This window comes from Pinus tabuliformis, chromosome X, assembly GCF_031772625.1.
Source record: "Pinus tabuliformis cultivar Carrire ecotype Pingquan chromosome X, CPIR1, whole genome shotgun sequence".
In the NCBI taxonomy this organism is placed as follows: domain Eukaryota; kingdom Viridiplantae; phylum Streptophyta; class Pinopsida; order Pinales; family Pinaceae; genus Pinus; species Pinus tabuliformis.
In genome coordinates this window covers 579,520,494-579,539,894 of record NC_142308.1, presented here as the reverse complement: position 1 = coordinate 579,539,894, position 19,401 = coordinate 579,520,494, and the positions used below count along the sequence as shown (strand labels likewise).

The following is a 19,401-nucleotide window of genomic DNA, read 5'->3' as shown; positions in this document are numbered from 1 at the left end:
GAATAGAATCAATCAAACACTCTCTCATTCCTTATGTCTTCAAATTTGAAACATCAAAAGAAATTTATGATAAGCTAGTAGAGCTGTTCTCGGTATCCATAACCAGAGAAGTAATATATCTAAGGAATGAACTATACAAGATGAAGATAACAAAGGAAGGAATAACTCCCTAGTTCATGAAAATTTCTGAAATTAGAGATCAACTTCAAGATCTTGGGGAAGTCATGTCTGATAGAGAAATGACAACTGTAGTACTCAATGCTCTACATAAGGATTTGGGCAACTTCACATGAAGCATATATGCCGAGGAGGATTGGGGCAACTTCACATGAAGCATATATTCCAAGAAGGAAGCAACCACACCCAATGAAATTTGGTCTCTATGTAAGACAAAGGAAACAATACTTAAAGGAAAGGAAGATGTGGCATCAAAGGAGCAAGCATTTGCTACCATGGCCAAGAGAAATTGAAAATTTGGCACACTTGGTCCACAAAGAAAAAGAAACAAAGACATGTCCAAAATCCATTATTTTGGATGCCAAGAATATGGACACTACAAAAGGAATTTTCCTAAGCTTAAGAAGGACAACAACAACAACAACAAAAGAAAGAGGGAAGCAAATCACATCACTCAAGAGGTGAAAGAAGAAGAAAAGAAGCAAAAGAAGGAAGATCTGTCTAATATCTACTATGACTAAGACAAAATATTTACTTCAACTCTTCTTTGAAGGTTTTGAGTAGGATAGGAGCATGTAGGAATAAAATAAAATTTCATTACTAGAAACGTCTTCTAGAATCTAGAAACATGAAGTACATAGAGTTCTAGATACCCATGAAGATGTAACATTTATAATGAGAATAAAAATGCATGGGTAGAAATATCTTATAGAATATAAGAGCATGGTATATATAGCTCAAGATATTCATATAGAAGGAGAAAACCTAGTATAGGACCTCATCCATGATAAAAGAAGATTGATCATGATTAAGAATCTTAAAAAACCTCCATCATCAAAAGAAAAGAAAATTTTGCAAGGTAAGGGTCTCTAAGATCCTATAATGGAATCTTCAAAAGAAGGTTCATGAACCAAAGCAGATGTCTCATCGGGAATCCCATTCATGGGATTCAAGAAAAGGATGATATGCAGGCAAGCTAAGATGAAGCAAGAAGGGCCACACTAAGGACAACAAAGTGAAGCTAAGATGATCAAAGGAGAATCAAGATGAGGTATGTATGCATCAAAGTTTATTCATATTATCATTTGTATATTATTGAGTCATGGTAATATTTCTATAACATGATCAAGTATGAACGATTCTCTTTCACGAGGGACATGCTCGAAGGCATGTACTACAATGCAATGAAGGTCAACAAAAGAATATGCTCACATAAGGAGTATAATATTGTTGACTATGAAGCAAGAAGAAACGTTGACTGGTCCAGGAAGAAAGCAATAGAGAAATGCTCTCACAAGAAGAATAAGATGGTTGACCTATTTATCCAAGAAGAAGCAAATGAAGAAAAAGATCAAGCATGTGAAGAACACCATGATCACCAAGAATCACTATCTGACAAGATACTTTGAATATATCTCCCTAAAGAAGGCAGGACAACACTGACAAAGGAAGGAAGGACCCTTAACACTTATGAAGGCCTTGGATATATTTAGTATGTAGATAACTGATTCTACTCTATAAAGGTGTCGTGATGAAGAAGCCATCAAGCAAAAGAAAAAGAAATGTTGAAGAAATATCAGGATGAAGTCATGATGGGCTACTAGGTCGAAGCATGTAAATAAGAATATGCAATGCAACATCCATGACAAGAGTATTCTGAAGCATGGACAAATGAAAAAGGAGTAGCTAGATGATAAGAAAACCTCATGTACGGAAAAAAGACATTGTCTATTGGCTTATTGGGCCCTAGCCCAAGTTCAGAAAAGTTATTAGCGAAACAAATCTCGCAACTAGTGGCCCTTTCGGCAACAGCCCGTGGAGCGCAGACTAAGGTCTCACCGGAGGTAGCAGGGGAGGGTGCTGGAACCAGGCTTCTGCACCCTTGGGATGTCTTGATGTGGTCTGGAGGGGTTGCGAATCGTTCTGTGGCCTTGTGCCACTTGGTGTGGCTATCAGGTTTTCACGTAGATCAACGCTGATGCACTTTCTTACTAACCAAAGTATTACAGATCTGAGCTTTTTATTACCATCTTTAAGCAAAGATTTAAACTTAAAACCCCATGTACACAATTATAATAGATGATGCATAAATTCAAAACATAAGAAATAAACAGATTTGCGAGAAAACACACAATGACTCAGAAATTCTTATCTTTATTGATCTTCTCTTCAATACAACCAGATCTGCCCTGCACACTCACCTGCAGGGGTCCGTGCACACAATTTCGGACTCTAGCAGGCCTCTCCGCACACAACTACAGATCCTCTATCTACCTACCAACACCCTTGACTTGAACTTACAGACGCAAAAAATACTATCTTCACACACCCATAGCACTAAGATTCATCCCAAAAACAAGAACTTCCTTCTACCCTCAGAGCCCCGCTCTATTTATACATTCCCATGGTTTGCGAACCATGGGTAGGCCAACTTACTTCCTATTATTCTATATTATTCCTCGGTGGACAACCCTTTGACTTGAACTATTACATTTCGGAGATTTACAATATTATTGTCCTAACTTATAGGCTGTAAGCCCCAAAATTGTTATGCAAGGCCTCTGCTACCCAACACTGTCCACTAAGGAAGAAATGACATGAAAAACTAGGAAGGAAAGTTATCAGTGGATGGTGCCCTACCTAGAAGAAGTTTGAACAAAGACTTCATGATATCAAAGAAAGGAAGGAGATCAAGCAGCTCAAGGACCCATGAAGAAGTTGTTGATGAATGAAAGAGTCCCTAGTTAAGAGGGAGCTCTAACAAGTCCTTAATCAAGAGGGAGTTTTGGATCACCCCTTATTACAAAGGAGTGGCATTTGTGTTCTTCCATCTCAAGTGTCATGCACTAGACGAGTCTAAATGAAGGGAAATATAGACACAATATAGACGAAACATTCTTGTCTTCACTTGGGAAGAAAGAATGGGAGGATTGGGTAATCATCACGCATCTGATACTCTTTGAGGATGTGTAGGGAATCCAAGACAAGAGTGGGCAAGAGGACTGATATTCTTTGAGGGTTGGGAACCCAAGATAAGAATAGTCCTAGAAGGTCATACTCAGTGAACACCTGGGTGGGTATGTACCTTGAGAGACAATGATGAAGGTGTCTATAAATCATTGGTCTCGCTAGCATTGTAGCTCATGATCTAATGAAGAGATGGGGTTGTTAATCAAGCCCTTGCGCTATGACAATGTTGATTGATATGATGCTATAATAGATGGATTTCAAATCCAGTTTCTCTTATGTAAATTTTTCAGAAATTGATGATAGCCAAACACCTTGTAATATTGTATGAATACCTCCCTAGTTAAGAGGGAGTGTTGAAGGAAATGTAACTAGGCTCGGTCTTCATAAATGTACTTTTGACATTTGTATTTATTCAAGAAAAGAAAGATTATTTTTATAATATATGTCAATGAGTTTCTTTCTCATTGAAGTAGGTCTAGCTCGTGTTAAAGCACTATAGGTAAGTCAAAAGGTCAAAATAATTATGGTAAAGACGTTAAAGATATGCTACATTGTGTATAAGAGTCAAAGAAGTCACCTCCCAGAAAAGTCAAGTCCCCTCCTATGCAAAGGCACCATCAAAGAAACTCCCTCAAGCATGTTACACCACCAAAGAAGCCATCTGAAGCAAGCTCAACAAGTCGGCCTGAAAATTGTCCTCAAGTCGGCCTTCTAGTCATCCTAAAAGGAGTTATAGTCCTCTATATATAGAGGTTTTCCACTCCATCAAAATGCTTTTACTCCTCTGATATTAGCAAGTACTGAAGACGAATCTAAGGTGAAGAGAAAGCGAAGAAGAGAAGCCTCTAGTGCAACCAAGTAATGGAAAGTATAAGCGAAGGTTGGAGGATGTCTTCTAGGGTAAATACAGTCACACTTGCGAGAAGATGAAGGATAGTGTCTGCGGTCATATCAGCAGTAATATCAATGTCACATAACTTAGTTGGTTGGGAAATCTAAGTATGCCTATAAGGTCCCTCACTCAAGCGAAGAAGGAACTCTCTCAAGCTAAGAAGGAGGAGATCAACATCACAAGGAAAACAGTCACACGTGCGAAGGTAAGGAGGTTGTTTCTTCTTTCATAACAACCCTCCCATTACAGTCATACAACTTCATTGGTTGGTGAAGAGAAGGAAGGGATCATCATAAGGAAAAGGGTTTCATCAAGCAATCTATTCTAGAGAAAGTGCAACAAGCTCTAACAATAGTTGGAAGGAGGACGAAGGGAAACGAAGATGGAAGTGTCGGGAAACAATGAGAAAAAAGGAGGAAGGACTTGACTTGTGCTTGGAGGGCATTCTAGTCAAGGGTCTATGGTTTGGCATTAATCAATAAGAAGCTTCTATAAGAGAAACTTACTAAAGGGTTTTACTCTCAAGAGGAGAGAGGTTTTGGCCCAGAGAGCCAACATCTTGTGTTCTTGTTCTTATGTCTTTTTTATAGCATTTTGATGAAGTACACACACATGCATTAATAAGAAGAAGAAGATTAAGTTAACAAGAAAAATAGAAAGACTCCACAAATTGTTATCAAGTCAAGAAGAATCACACTACAGTTATTTTCCCTAGATTCTTCAACATGATCAATTCACCCCAAGCTGAGGGAATCTTTAACACACTTTCTGGCCAGTAGTAAAATAGTCTTTGAACCTAAATCTTAAGGAATTTGATAGTAGGGTAAAGATTCCAACTTCAAGGTCTGGATGCTGCCATGTGAGCCAATAATGACTACTCATGGTCATCAATATCTTGAGACTCAAGACCAAGAAAGGGGGGGGTTGACTCATCCACAATATTTCCTACGCTTTCCTGGAAAATGTGGCAACTGGTAATATGGGGATCATGGCTCTGTAGACATAGGGCATGAAGTGTAAAACTTTGTCATCATAACCCACTGGTATAATCCCGGGCTTCTACCACTAGAACTAGCTTTGGCCTTGACTTTCATGGTAGAAAGTTAATAAAACTATTGTCTCATATGGAAATAGAACATACTTATATAGCCATAAGTTGTCTTTAAACAACCATCCTGGACATTGGTTACACGCAATTTCGTGGTACATATTGTGTTGTTTATTGAGTATCTTTAATAATTTTATTATCTTCACACAATGCATTGAAAAGTTAAAGTAGAAGTGGCAGCCAAGTGCATTGAGAGATAATAATAATAATAATAACAATTCTATTTGGACATGCATTACCCCAACATTATTATGTCATTGGGAATATGATCAATATTTTCCTCTATTATAGAGGAAAATCAATCATATATGTCATTGTGCAGTGACATAACAATGTTGTGGTACACATAGTGATTATTATGACTTGGTCAATTCACCCTGAGTTGAGGGAATCTATAATACACTTTCTAGCCAGTAATAAAACAGTCTTTGCAGACTAAGGCTTAAGGAATTTGATAGCAGGGCAAATATTCCAGCTCCAAGGTCTGGATGAAGACTGCCATGTGAGCCAACAATGACTACTCATGGTCATCAATATCTGGAGACTCAAGAATAGGGCATGAAGTGTAAAACTCTAGCATCATAACCCATTGGTATAATCCTAGAATTCTGCCACGAGAACTAGCTTTGGCCTTGACTGTCATGGTAGAAAGTTAATAAAACTATTGTCTGATATGGCAACAAAACGTACTTATATGCCCATAAGTTGTCTTTAACCAACCATCCTAGACATTGGTTAATGGCAATTTAGTGGTACACATTGTGTTGTTTATTGAGTATCTTTAATAATTTTATTATCTTCACAATGCATTGAAAAGGCGAAGAAGTGGCAACAAAGTGAATTGAGAGATAATAATAATAGTTTTTCTATTTGGATAGTCATTACCACAACATTATTATGTCATTGGGCTGTGTATATGATCAATATTTTCCTCCATTATCCTCCATTATAGAGGAAAATTGACATATATGTCACTGGGCAGTGACATAATAATGTTGTAGTAGCCATAGTGATTATTATGGCATGGTCAATTCACCCCAAGCTGAGGGAATCTATAAGCCACTGATAAAACAGTCTTTGCAAACTAAAGATTAAGGAATTTGATAGCAGGCAAAAATTCTAGCTCCAACATTAGCACAGTGACATATATGATAAAGCTTAAGGAATTTGATAGCAGGCAAAGATCCTAGCTCCAACATTAGCACAGTGACATATATGATAAATATTTTCCTCAGTTATAAAGGAAAATCGATATATATGTCACTGCCCAGTGACAAAATAATGCTGTGGTAGCCATAGTGATTATTATGGCATGGTCAATTCACCCAAGCTGAGGGAATCTATAAGACAGTGATAAAACAATCTTTGCAAACTAAAGCTTAAGGAATTTGATAGCAGAAGGAATTTGATAGTAGGCAAAGGTTCCAGCTCCAAGGTCTGAATAAACACTGCCATGTGATCCAACAATGACTACTCACGGTCATCAATATCTAGAGACTCAAGACCAACAAAGGCATGGGTTGAGTCATCCACAATATTTCCTACATTTTCCTGGAAAATGTGACAATTGCAATCAGATTAGCAGGTAATACTGGGGATCATAGCTCTGTAGGCATAGGGCATGAAGTGTAAAACTCTGGAATCATAACCTATTGGTATAATCCTGGGTTTTTGCCACCAGAACTAGCTTTGGCCTTGACTGTCATGGTAGAAAGTTAATAAAACTATTGTCTGATATGGCAATAAAACATCCTAATATGCCCATAAGTTGTCATTAACCATCCTGGACATTGGTTAATGGCAATTTCTTGGTAATATTTTGTTGTTTATCACCGTATCTTTAATAATTTTATTATCTTCATACAATGCATTGAAAAGGCAAAGCAGAATTGAAAAGACAAAGCAGAATTGGCAGCCAAGTGCATTGAGAGATCTGAAGTGGAATAGGCATCATCTTGGCGAGATGGAAGCTACTCTTCAATTTGATACCAATTCTTTCTTTCAGGCACACAGCTTATATACCATTATTAAATGGTCCATGCGTGCAAGCTAAGGTGGCTCAATCCGACTTGGACTACTTCTGAGGGGAAGTGCAGTTATGTGTGATCTCTGGAGGAAGTAACTCCTTCCGCTCAGAAGTCGTCCAAGTTGTCATATACGGACTGAGCCACCGTAGCTTGCACGCATGGACCATTTAATAATGGTATATAAGCTGTGTGCCCGAAAGAAAGAATTGGTATCAAATTGAAGAGCAATGTGTATGAGAATATTGAGGCCAGCCCACCACCACGTGACGAGAGAAATACTCCACTGCAACAGCATATCTTAAAATTAATATTAAAATCAGGCCCTCCTATTTCCTAGTCAGCTTCCAAACATTTGCCAAGTTGTCTCCTACTTCCTTGGGTTTCTAGATTCCATTTTATTTAAGATTTGAAGCCCAAATTCTAGAGTTAGATTTAGGACCAAATCTAATGTTAGATTGACGAACAATTTAGGAACCCATGTTAGCAACTGCTAATTGCATTAAACACAGGTGCACTTAAACACTTGAAATAGATTTTGAGATGAAAGAATTATCAGTCCAATGCCAGTGCAAGCTTTAAAAAAATTACTGTAACTAGGCAAGCTTTAAAAAATAAAAAATATACTGAAGTTACGGTTAAAAAAAATAATACGGCTACAAAGAGCTGTTACAGCTAATAAGAGAATACAGAAGTTACATTGAGTGGTAGAATGTGGGAAGTCCTGACCTTTCTGTGCGATAACTTCCGCTGCGTCATATTCCAAACCATTAAACGTCATGAGGCCGATCCTTGCCGAATGCTCTCTCTCTTCCCATGGTGGTGATGGGCCGAATGCTCTTTCTCTTCCCATGGTGGTGATGGCGGAGGTGATGTTGATGTTTGGTCGTGATGGCGAAGGTGATGTTGATGTCTCTTAGGCACCAACAGACGCGTATCACTGACGAACAATTGACACATCAGTGCGTGCATGGCTTCCATGCGTGACCTTACGTGCTGGGATGCCCACAAAAGTATGACAAATCGCTAATATCGATACTCGTGAATTGCTTGTGAAAATAAATAAAAGATTATTGGATGATTTGAATAAATGATCAGCAATTTAGATGTCTTCGAGCTAATCGATGTGTCCATATGTCTTCCAAAAAGATCAATATGATTGAAATGATACATCTGAGTAGTTAAATATTTTCACATTTGACATTTTTCAAGGTTGTAAATTAGTTTATATACTCAATAAGAATATATTTCAAATAAATAAATAAAAGTATGTCACCAAAGATTGCATTACCTAATTTTAATAAAATAGACAAAAGCATAAACCAATTAAATTTAATAAAAGAAATTATAGCATCACATCTAAGTGGATTGAGTGAATTGTCTTTTAAGGTTATTCACAAGTGGGCTAATTTTCCATGTTTTTTCCAAAAAACAAAAGATCCTTCAATTTCAGTTTATAGTATAAAATTATTTTACCTAAAAAATCACAAAAAAATTATATAAAATATTATAAAATTATTATAGACCTAAGTATTTTTACAAAAAATATCCCTAAACATTTTGCAATTTTCATATTAGGAACTAGTAAGATTCATCAATTTTTCTAAACTTTTAACATAAATTTCCATCCTTCAAATTTCCCCTCATAAGGTTATATAAGAAAAATTGTGGATTTAACACCATGTGTGGGTATAGTGAAGAACCATTCTATTTATACCTTCCGAGATTGTTAATTTATCATTTTTCGAAGCTCCTCTACTCTCAAATAATTCATTTTAAAAGGAAAAGCTAGGGAATTTTATATATTTTCTTATGGAAAGGAATAATCAGAATTCCTTGATTGGCTCTTTAAATGTTTAGTAAATGAAAGAGTCAAGGTTATTAGGTCAATGGTAGTGGTTTAGTATTGAACATATGGTAAATTACACGCAAAGAAAGTCTTTAAAAGGTTTGGGGATTCTCCATTGTATTGTGCCAAAGTCTAGTGTAAGGCTCACTTAAGGGTCAATGTATTTGTCATGGGGGCTTCACTCAATGAACCTCTGACAGAGCACATGTGTTCGTGGCATACTAAACAATACCCTTAATTTGACCACATATTGAAAAATACCTCTAAAAATCACTCTATTTAACCCCCTACCTATACGACCTCAATAGACCGACTCCATTTGAACAACCCTTAATTTCACTAGATATTATAGGTATCCATGTTTTCATTAACATTTTTTGTTCCCCTTACCATGTTTCGATTAACTTTGAACTCTCTTGTTTATACACAAAATATAAGAACCCTTTACCCCCTATTATAGGCTCAACAAAATATAAGAACCCTTTACCCCCTATTATAGGCTCAATATATTATGTCATTTTTTCCTCAATATATATCACCTAATATGAATGCACATGGTATGGTATTGCTCCGTGAGTGAATCCCCCATGGTATTTGTTGGTTTGGCTAGATTTATTTCAAAAGTAAAAATAGATGTATTGCTAGATTATTTTTCTTAGTTGAGTTTTTACAACGTAAATCATCCTTACATGGGTTATGCAATCATCCTTACATGGGTTATGCATGTGTGTTTCTTTATTATTATTTCTCTTCTCACATCATTTTCACTATTAACAAGTGGTATCAAAACCAAATGAAACCGGAAAGAAGTTCCACTTGGTGAAGAAGTAACTATAGTTTTTTTTCAAGCCACAAAGGGGTCAAGAGAAATGAATGGACAATTCACCTAAAGATAACAGGAGATCATTGGTTTAATAGAGCAAAGCCGATGTAAATGGAAATCAAATGAGGATGTTGGTTTCCATGACGGGCATGAGGAGAGAACTTGGTATAAGAAAGTGTGAAACCAAAAGAATGGCAGCATGAGACAATAACAACAAAAGATTACTTGTGGGGTTAGGCCTACATACCTCTCCTTATGTATTATAGACCTAAACCTAAGTGATTGGGAAGGAGAACACAAATCTTCAAAACGAATCCAAAGAAATTCTCAAATCAAATTAAAAAGAGAATTTATTACTTGAATAATTAAAATAATAGAGATTGATAAATCAAAAAATGGTGAAAGACTCTCATCAATTGGACAAACAACACTCATCAATAAGACAAACATGGCAACAAGAAAGATGCAATAGATTGGATAAAAATAATTATTATACATGTAATAAAAGGAATTATTGCGGCTAAAGGCTCATTCTACAACTCAATATGAGGGAGATGTATAAGTATGTCCATTCTCAATGTGGATTTGACACGTGTCCAATAATGTTGGCCTAAAAAATATTTAGTCGAACAAATTAATTTATGCCTAAACAAAAATGAAAATAACCATATAAATAAAAAACTCCAAAACTTGTCTCCAGGGGCAGCTCAATTGGTTATCCAAGATATGTGAAATCTTTGAAACTTGAGAGACCCTTCAAGGATAACTCATACAAAATCAGTACATGCTTCATATTCAAGCAAGTTTCCATTCCACTATGATATCCATGTTTGTTCATTTTTCGACACATTCTGGACATTTTAGGGTTTCATTGATACAATGTCAATAGTCTTCCCAGATTGATGGTTTGGAACCACAAATGTTTATGTCGTTTGCTCAAGAGCAAGGGTGCTCAAGATTAGCACTAGGCAGAAAGAGTTCTGGGGAGATTGGAACATCATTCCCTACATTTTCTAGTGAGACTAGTATGTGTATTGGTGTTGATTTAACCAAGGAGGCTCCAGGAAATACTAATTCACTTGGTGCTTTCCTTGAGACTAAGAAAACATCCTTTAGAGTGAGATCAAGTTTCTGAAATAATAGAACCTTTCTTGAATCTTGTATAAGTCCTTGTGATTGAATTCTAAGAATTGAATGTCACTATGGTGTTCATTGCTTTGGAGTAATTAGTAAACCACCAGAATAATGGACTCCTCTTGTTTACTAGTTTTAATGATTATTGGTGTTAATACCCTTGAGAACTTAACTCCCCATTCTTTGAATCCGACTTGGGGTTGGTCAGTTGCAAGAAATATTGCAGTGTAGTTGGTCTATGGTTGGGTGAAGAGTCGAATTCCCTCCCTCAATTGCCAACCATCTTTAAAATATTCATATAAGTATTTCTTGGTTATGCATGAAAAATTGCACGCTATATGATGCCTATTATGCTTATGATAACAATTAAACTCATGTTGTTCATGAAATAACACTTGATTCACATTTAGTCATGGGTGACTAGCTAAATTGCCTATCTATGGTGTTTTTGAGCTAATGAGTTATGTGGTTTTAGCCTTGTCAGTCATTTGTAGGTCATTTGATATGTTCCTGAATGGTGATCTGGAATAACTCAGGGCTAACTCTGATTTCATACGTTTCATCGATTTAATTATATATTTATTAGTTTGGGCAATTTATTGCCATAACCATGATGGTAGGTTACCTTATTAGGAATTAAATCTATGTGTTGGTGTGTGGAATAACTCAGGGCTAACTCTGATTTCATACGTTTCATCGATTTAATTATATATTTATTAGTTTGGGCAATTTATTGCCATAACCATTATGGTAGGTTACCTTATTAGGAATTAAATCTATGTGTTGGTGTGTGAATTAGTCCTACCTCAGGAAGGTTATTGAGACCTTTGTGTGATCAAGATTCCAACACATGCATATGCATGGTTTTTTAATATGCTTCAGCTAATCTATTATGCATTGTTGATAAGGGAATATGTATTCCTATATATTTTCAATGAGACGGTTTATATGATTATTCTTATGGTTTGTGGGACTTGCAAATCCATGTACTTGCTGATAAGTTTCCTAAATTTCAAAGATACTTATATGATTATGTATGACTATTTAATAAACTCAGTTATATTGTTATGGTTTTTGAGATTTTGGGGTTTGAGTGCTATAGTTGTTAAGGAGTCTATGTTGTTTATGAATTTATGAAGTTTTGTTGTTAAAGTATTGAATATGGCATGGTAGGAATTAATATGGATTTTTGTTGTACATGATTGATCATTGCCTTTTTATTCATGGTCTAATATTGAATTAATGCGTGATATATCAGGGCAACTAACAATAAAACAATAATGTGTTTAGATCCATTCTATAGAAGGATTTGGCGAAAGTTGTAGCTATAATCATAAAGAGTTGATATCCATGATTGGCTTGTTATGATGTGTGTTAATAAGAAAATCTACATCTTTGTGAGTGTAAAATTCCTATGGATAGCACTTAGATTGGTTATGCTTGAAATCAAGATGCATTCCTCTAAATATGGAAGCTTTGGGCAAAGCCAGGGCCTTAGGAGAACCTTGGCCAATTCCATGAAATGCTAAAGGAAAACCATAGAATATTGTATAAGTCTAGATTGTGTAGGAAATAGACTTGTATCCAGGAGTATCCAGGCATGATACAATTGAGTGAAACGGATATATCCAAGAATCTAGATATCTCGGAAATTTTTCATGATGAAATTCACGGGAGATCTAAACACGGATGAGGTCGAATACATCTAGAAATAATTTAAAGTCAAGGCCATCCAGAGTGGGGCCCATTTTGGTTCTCGAGGCATTGGAGCCCGATTTTGGTCTCAAGCTATATTTCGTACATGAAATGCACTTAAACACTTGAAATAGATTTTGAGATGAAAGAATTATCAGTCCAATGCCAGTGCAAGCTTTAAAAAAATTACTGTAACTAGGCAAGCTTTAAAAAATAAAAAATATACCGAAGTTACGGTTAAAAAAAATAATACGGCTACAAAGAGCTGTTACAGCTAATAAGAGAATACAGAAGTTACATTGAGTGGTAGAATGTGGGAAGTCCTGACCTTTCTGTGCGATAACTTCCGCTGCGTCATATTCCAAACCATTAAACGTCATGAGGCCGATCCTGGCCGAATGCTCTCTCTCTTCCCGTGGTGGTGATGGGCCGAATGCTCTCTCTCTTCCCATGGTGATGTTGATGTTTGGTGGTGATGGCGAAGGTGATGTTGATGTCTGTTAGGCACCAACAGACGCGTATCACTGAAGACCAATTGACACATCAGTGCGTGCATGGCTTCCATGCGTGACCTTACGTGCTGGGATGCCCACAAAAGTATGACAATTCGCTAATATCGATATTCGTGAATTGTTTGTGAAAATAAATAAAAGATTATTTTTGAATAAATGATCAGAAATTTGGATGTCTTCGAACTAATCGATGTGTCCATATGTCTTCGGCAACAGATCAATATCATTGAAATGATATATCAGAGTAGTTAAATATTTTCACATTTGAGGACATTTTTCAAGGTTGTAAAAATACATTTTAAATAAATAAAAATAATTAATTGTATTACCTAATTTTAATGTAGACCAAAACATAAATCAATTAAATTTAAATAAAAATAAATATTGTATTACCTAATTTTAATGTAGACCAAAACATAAATCAATTAAATTTAAATAAAAAGAAATTCTAGCATCCCATACAAGTGGAGGGAGCGATTTGTCTCCTACGGTTATAAATAAAAACTTGTGGATTTAACACCATGTGTAGTCGTAGTGAAGAACCATTCTATTTATGCCTTCCAAAATTGTTAATCTATCTTTTTTGGAAGCTCCTTTACTCTCAAATAATTCATTCTAAAAGGAAATTTTATATATTTTCTTATGGAAAAGAATAATGAGAATGCCTTGATTGGCTCTTTAAATGTTTGGTAAATGAAAGAGTCAAGGTTATTAGGTCAATGGTAGTGGTTTAGTAATGAACATATGTTAAATTACAGGCAGAAAAAGTCTTTAAAAGGTTTGGGGATTCTCCATTGTACTGTGCCAAAGTCTAGTGTAAGGCTCACTTAAGGGTCAATGTATTTGTCACGGGGGCTTTACTCAATGAACCTCTGAATGTGTTCGTGGCATACTAAACAATACCCTTAATTTGACTACATATTGAAAAATACCTCTAAAAATCACTCTATTTAACCCCCTACCTATAGGAACTCCATACATCTTCTCGATTTTAAAAACCCTTACTTTCACTAGATATTATGGGTATCCATTTTTTCATTAACATTTTTTATTCCCCTTAATATGTTTTGACTAACTTTGAACTCTCTTGTTTATACGCAAAATATAAAAACCCTTTACCTCCTATTATAGGCTCAATATATTATGTCATTTTTCCCTCAATATATATCCCCTAATATGAACACACATGGTATAGTATTGCTCCGCGAGTGAATCCCCGTGGTATTTGTTGGTTTGGTTAGATTTAATTGAAAAGTAATAATACATGTATTGCTAGGTAATTTTTCTTAGTTGAGGTTTTACAATGTAAATCATCCTTACATGGGTTATGCATGTGTGTTTCTTTATTATTATTTCTCTTCTCACATCATTTTCACTATTAACAAGTGGTATCAAAACCAAATGAAGCCAAAAAGAAGTTCCACTTGGTGAAGAAATAACTATAGTGTTTTTTCAGGCCATAAAGGGGTCAAGAGAAATGAATGGACAATTCACCTAAAGATAACAGGAGATCATTGGTTTAGTAGAACAAAGCTGATGTAAATGGAAATCAAATGAGGATGTTGGTTTCCATGAAGCAGCCTCAGGAGAGAACTTGGTATACGAAAGTGTGAAGCCAAAAGAATGGTAGCATGAGACAATAACAACAAAAAATTACTTATGTGGTTAGGCCTACATACCTCTCCTTGTGTATTATAGACCTAAACCTAAGTGATTAGGAAGGAGAACACAAATCTTCAAAACGAATCCAAAGAAATTCTCAAATCAAATTAAAAAGAGAATTTATTACTTGAATAATTAAAATCATAGAGATTGATAAATCAAAAAATGGTGAAAGAATCTCAAGAATAGGACAAACAACACTCATCAATAGGACAAAGATGGCAACAAGAAAGATGCAATAGATTGGATAAAAATAATTATTATACATGTAATAAAAGGAATTATTGCGGCGAGAGGCGCATTCTACAACTCAATATGAGGGAGATGTGTAAGTATGTCCATTCTCAATGTGGATTTGACACGTTTCCAATAATGTCGGCCTAAAAAATATTTACTCAAACAAATTAATTTATGCCTAAACAAAAATGAAAATAACCATATAAATAAAAAACTCCAAAACTTGTCTCCAGGGGCAGCTCAATTGGTTATCCAAGATATGTGAAATCGTTGAAACTTGAGAGACCCGGGATCAAATCCCCATGTTTGTGACCCAATTTACGAAGACGAGGATAGGTAGGAGACCCCCCAAGGTTTACTAGTAGTTACCTGTTAGGCTTACTGTTGGGTTCCTCTGGGCCACAAAAAAAAACTCCAAAACTTAAAACAGTCATACTGCCAACTTTGCAGCACTACATAAATAATGTCGGTATCAATTTTAATGTGTTAATAATGTTGTAACCAGCTAAAGACAAGTTTCAGAGAGAACTAAATGGTGTGAGCTACATAAATAATGTCGGTATCAATTTTAATGTGTTAATAATGTTGTAACCAGCTAAAGACAAGTTTCAGAGAGAACTAAATGGTGTGAGCTTCATAATAAAAGGAGTGAGCTTCAAGGATAACTCAGACAAACTCAGTACGTGCTTCATATTCAAGCAAGATTCCGCTGCACTATGATATCCATGTTTGTTCATTTTTCAACACATTCTCGACATTTTAGGGTTTCATTGATACAATGTCAATAGTCTTCCCAGATTGATGGTTTGGAACCACAAATGTTTATGTTGTTTGCTCTGGAGCAAGGGTGCTCAGGAGTAGCCTTGTCAGTCATTTTTAGGTCATTTGATATGTTCCTGAATGGTGATCTGGAATAACTCAGGGCTAACTCTGATTTCATAAGTTTAAGCCATTTAATTATATATTTATTAGTTTGGGCAATTTATTGCCATAACCATGATGGTAGGTTACCTTATTAGGAATTAAATCTATGTGTTGGTGTGTGAATTAGTCCTACCTCAGGAAGGTTATTGAGACCTTTGTGTGATCAAGATTCCATCACATGCATACGCATGGTTTTTTAATATGCTTCGGCTAACCTATTATGCATTGTTGATAAGGGAATATTTATTCCTATATATTTTCAATGACACGGTTTATATGATTATTCTTATGGTTTGTGGGACTTGCAAATCCATGTACTTGCTGATAAGTTTCTTAAATTTCAAAGATACTTATATGATTATGTATGACTATTTAATAAACTCAGTTATATTGTTATGGTGTTTGAGATTATGGGGTTTGAGTGCTATAGTTGTTAAGGAGTCTATGTTGTTTATGAATTTATGAAGTTCTATTGTTAAAGTATTGAATATGGCATGGTAGGAATTAATATGGATTTTTGTTGTACATGATTGATCATTGCCTTTTTATTCATGGTCTAATATTGAATTAATATGTGATATATCAGGGCACCTAATAGTAATGTGTTTAGATCCATTCTATAGAAGGATTTGGAGAAAGTTGTAGCTATAATCATAAAGAGTTGATATCCATGATTAGCTTGTTATGATGTGTGTTAATAAGAAAATCTACATCTTTGTGAGTGTGAAATTCCTATGGATAGCACTTAGATTGGTTATGCTTGAAATCAAGATGCATTCCTGTGAATATGAAAGCTTTGGGCAAAGCCAAGTCCTTAGGAGAAGCTTGGCCAATTCCATGAAATGCTAAAGGAAAACCATAGAATCTTGTATAAGTCTAGATTGTGCAGGAAATAGTCTTGTATCCAAGAGTATCCAGGCATGATACAATTGAGTGAAATAGATATATCCAAGAATCTGGATATCTTGGAAATTTTTCATGATGAAATTCACGGGAGAACTAAACAAGGATGAGGTCGAATACATCTAGAAATAATTTAAAGTCAAGGCCATCCAGAGTGGGGCCCATTTTGGTTCTCGAGGCATTGGAGCCCGATTTTGGTCTCAAGCTATATTTCATAAATGAAATATAGAGTGGGGCCCAATTTGAGTAAATATTGTGAGGCCTGAATGCAGGCCAAGCCTAGATTTCATACTTCGAGAGGCGCTATTTGAGGTGGGCTTAGTATAGTGAGAAAAAAAAATGGGACTAGATAATTGGTCACAATGGAAGCTATTTGGGTTGGCATAAATGGTTTGAGTGTTGGATGCACTAGATAATATCCAATGCTAAATGAAATTGAGGTAGTTCGGATATATCCGAGGACTCGATATGGATACGACACAATATTGGATGCAATTAAGGTGGTCAGGATATATCTAGGGATCTCATATTTTGAACATGATAATGTTTGGGAACACCATATTTCCATAAAATCTTAATATAATGTGAAACAATGGTTTTACTCATGAAGGTTAGACTTAGTGGGGTCCAGAGGATTCACTAAGTGGCAAGGGTTATGTGGACCTAGATACACCCATGTTGGCATGAAGGATGGATGATGTGGAACCACATGGGTGAGTAGAGGAGCCACATGGTAGATCCTTTCTTATATGGCAAGGGCTAAATGGTCAAACTTTAAATGGCCATAACTTTTGATTCGGGCATCAGATCAAGATAAGATTGATATCGTTGGAAAGCTAATCTCAATTAGTTGGAGGCAATGGTGTTATCCAAAGTTAATTATTCTATCTTTGGGAAGGAAGGATTTTAATAACATAATCTTCATAATGAGACCATGGAGGTTAGGCTGGTTACTTAAAAATAACACCTCCTATGAGTAAGGAATAGTCCAAGGGGGTGGGATGGAGCATTACATAGTGGTATCAGAGCATGGTTCAACACTTGGTGTAACAACCCCGGGTTAAAAGTTCATGTAATAAAGTTAATAAAGGTGAAATAATACCAAGGTCATGGGACATGTCTTCCAAGTTGAATGTTGGGAAAACTATTCTAGTGAGCATGACTTGTTGTTTATTATGTCTAAGGGGAAATTGGCAAAGTCAATGGCAAAGGATTTGAAAAGGAAAAAAGAAATTATTGTTATTTTATTTATGAAAATAAAGGAAAATGGGAGAAAAGGGAGCTGAAAGGTCGCAAGTTGCATGTGAGGAGGAAATTGAATGAAAATAAAGGAAAATGAAGAAATTAGAGGCATAATTATTAAAAAGATATCAGAGAATTACTTGGGATCATTTTTTCAGTTCAGTTTTGGAATTAGTCTCAGAGAGGAGAATATCACCAAGAGGAGAAGGAAAGTAAGCAAGCAAAGGAAGGACAAGGAAAGCAAAGGAAGGAAAATAAAGCAAAGGAAAGCAAAGATAAAGAAAGGAAAAGTTGGATCAAGCAACTTCAGCGGGAATAATTGTAGATAATAGGTTGCATGTATGATTTCCAAGTTGGTTTTGGAATGCATGGTACATGCATGTCTATATTTGGTTCATTATTTTTCATTGGCATGGGTTTTGTCAGGTTTAAACAATGGTTTTATCCTTGCCTTTCCATTTCCGAATAGCTATGGTGTGATGGGATCCATTCTTGGTTGAACTTTAGATTGTCATAAGGTTTTGGATCCGAGTGAGGTGGTATCAGGAAAATCCTAAGGGTTGGGGGTGAAGATGGTTTTCTCGGGAATCCCTCAACAGGTGGGTGGAGATATGAAAATTCTTCAACGGATGGTAAAGGAATACTGAGGCATCCAAGCTTAGTTTGGTTTTGTGATCTCAAGACCAGTTAAGGTGAGATCACAGTAGCGTGAGGGTGGAGGTGGTTTATGTTGAAAATAGCAACAAGAAATGCTAAAAATAGCATTTAGAATATTCCAATTTTGATTTGTCCTTGAATTAAAATTCGAATTTAGTCACACCAGCTCCTTGAAAAATAATTAATTAATTCATCTTGAGTTAATTAGTTGGAAAAATTCAAGCTATAAGTATTTGTGAAGTCATGCAACAGTTATCCCTTAAATTAAGGAAGTTATCCCTTAATTAAGGAGATAAGGATGAGTTGTATTTGAGTTATAATTAGTTAGCTCAGTTAACTGAGTTAAGTCCAGTTAAATTAGTTCCAAATAGTTTGAGGAACTAATTGTGAGTTCAATTAGTTATTGCATGCATGCATGCAACTAGTGTACTCCAAATAACTGAGGATTCTCTCATAAATGACTCATGCATGTCAGTTCAGACAAAGACCCAATTGAGATTAAAGATAGAGACATTGTAATATTAGTTGCATGAGTTTTCCTATAAAGGGAACTCATCCATGTAGAAGGAACAAGGTTCCTTGATGATTGCAC

At 35.7% G+C, this 19,401-nt stretch overlaps 1 long non-coding RNA gene across 1 annotated transcript in view; it reads right to left on the bottom strand.

Annotated features, from left to right (window-relative positions):
• Positions 1–8,027, bottom strand: part of LOC149141335 (uncharacterized) — a 98,163-nt gene extending 90,136 nt beyond the window's left edge. Inside the window, exon 1 of the long non-coding RNA XR_016265283.1 lies at positions 7,901–8,027. This is a non-coding gene — a long non-coding RNA (uncharacterized LOC149141335). The remainder of the gene's footprint in view (positions 1–7,900) is intronic.
• Between the last annotated feature and the right edge of the window lie 11,374 nt (positions 8,028–19,401).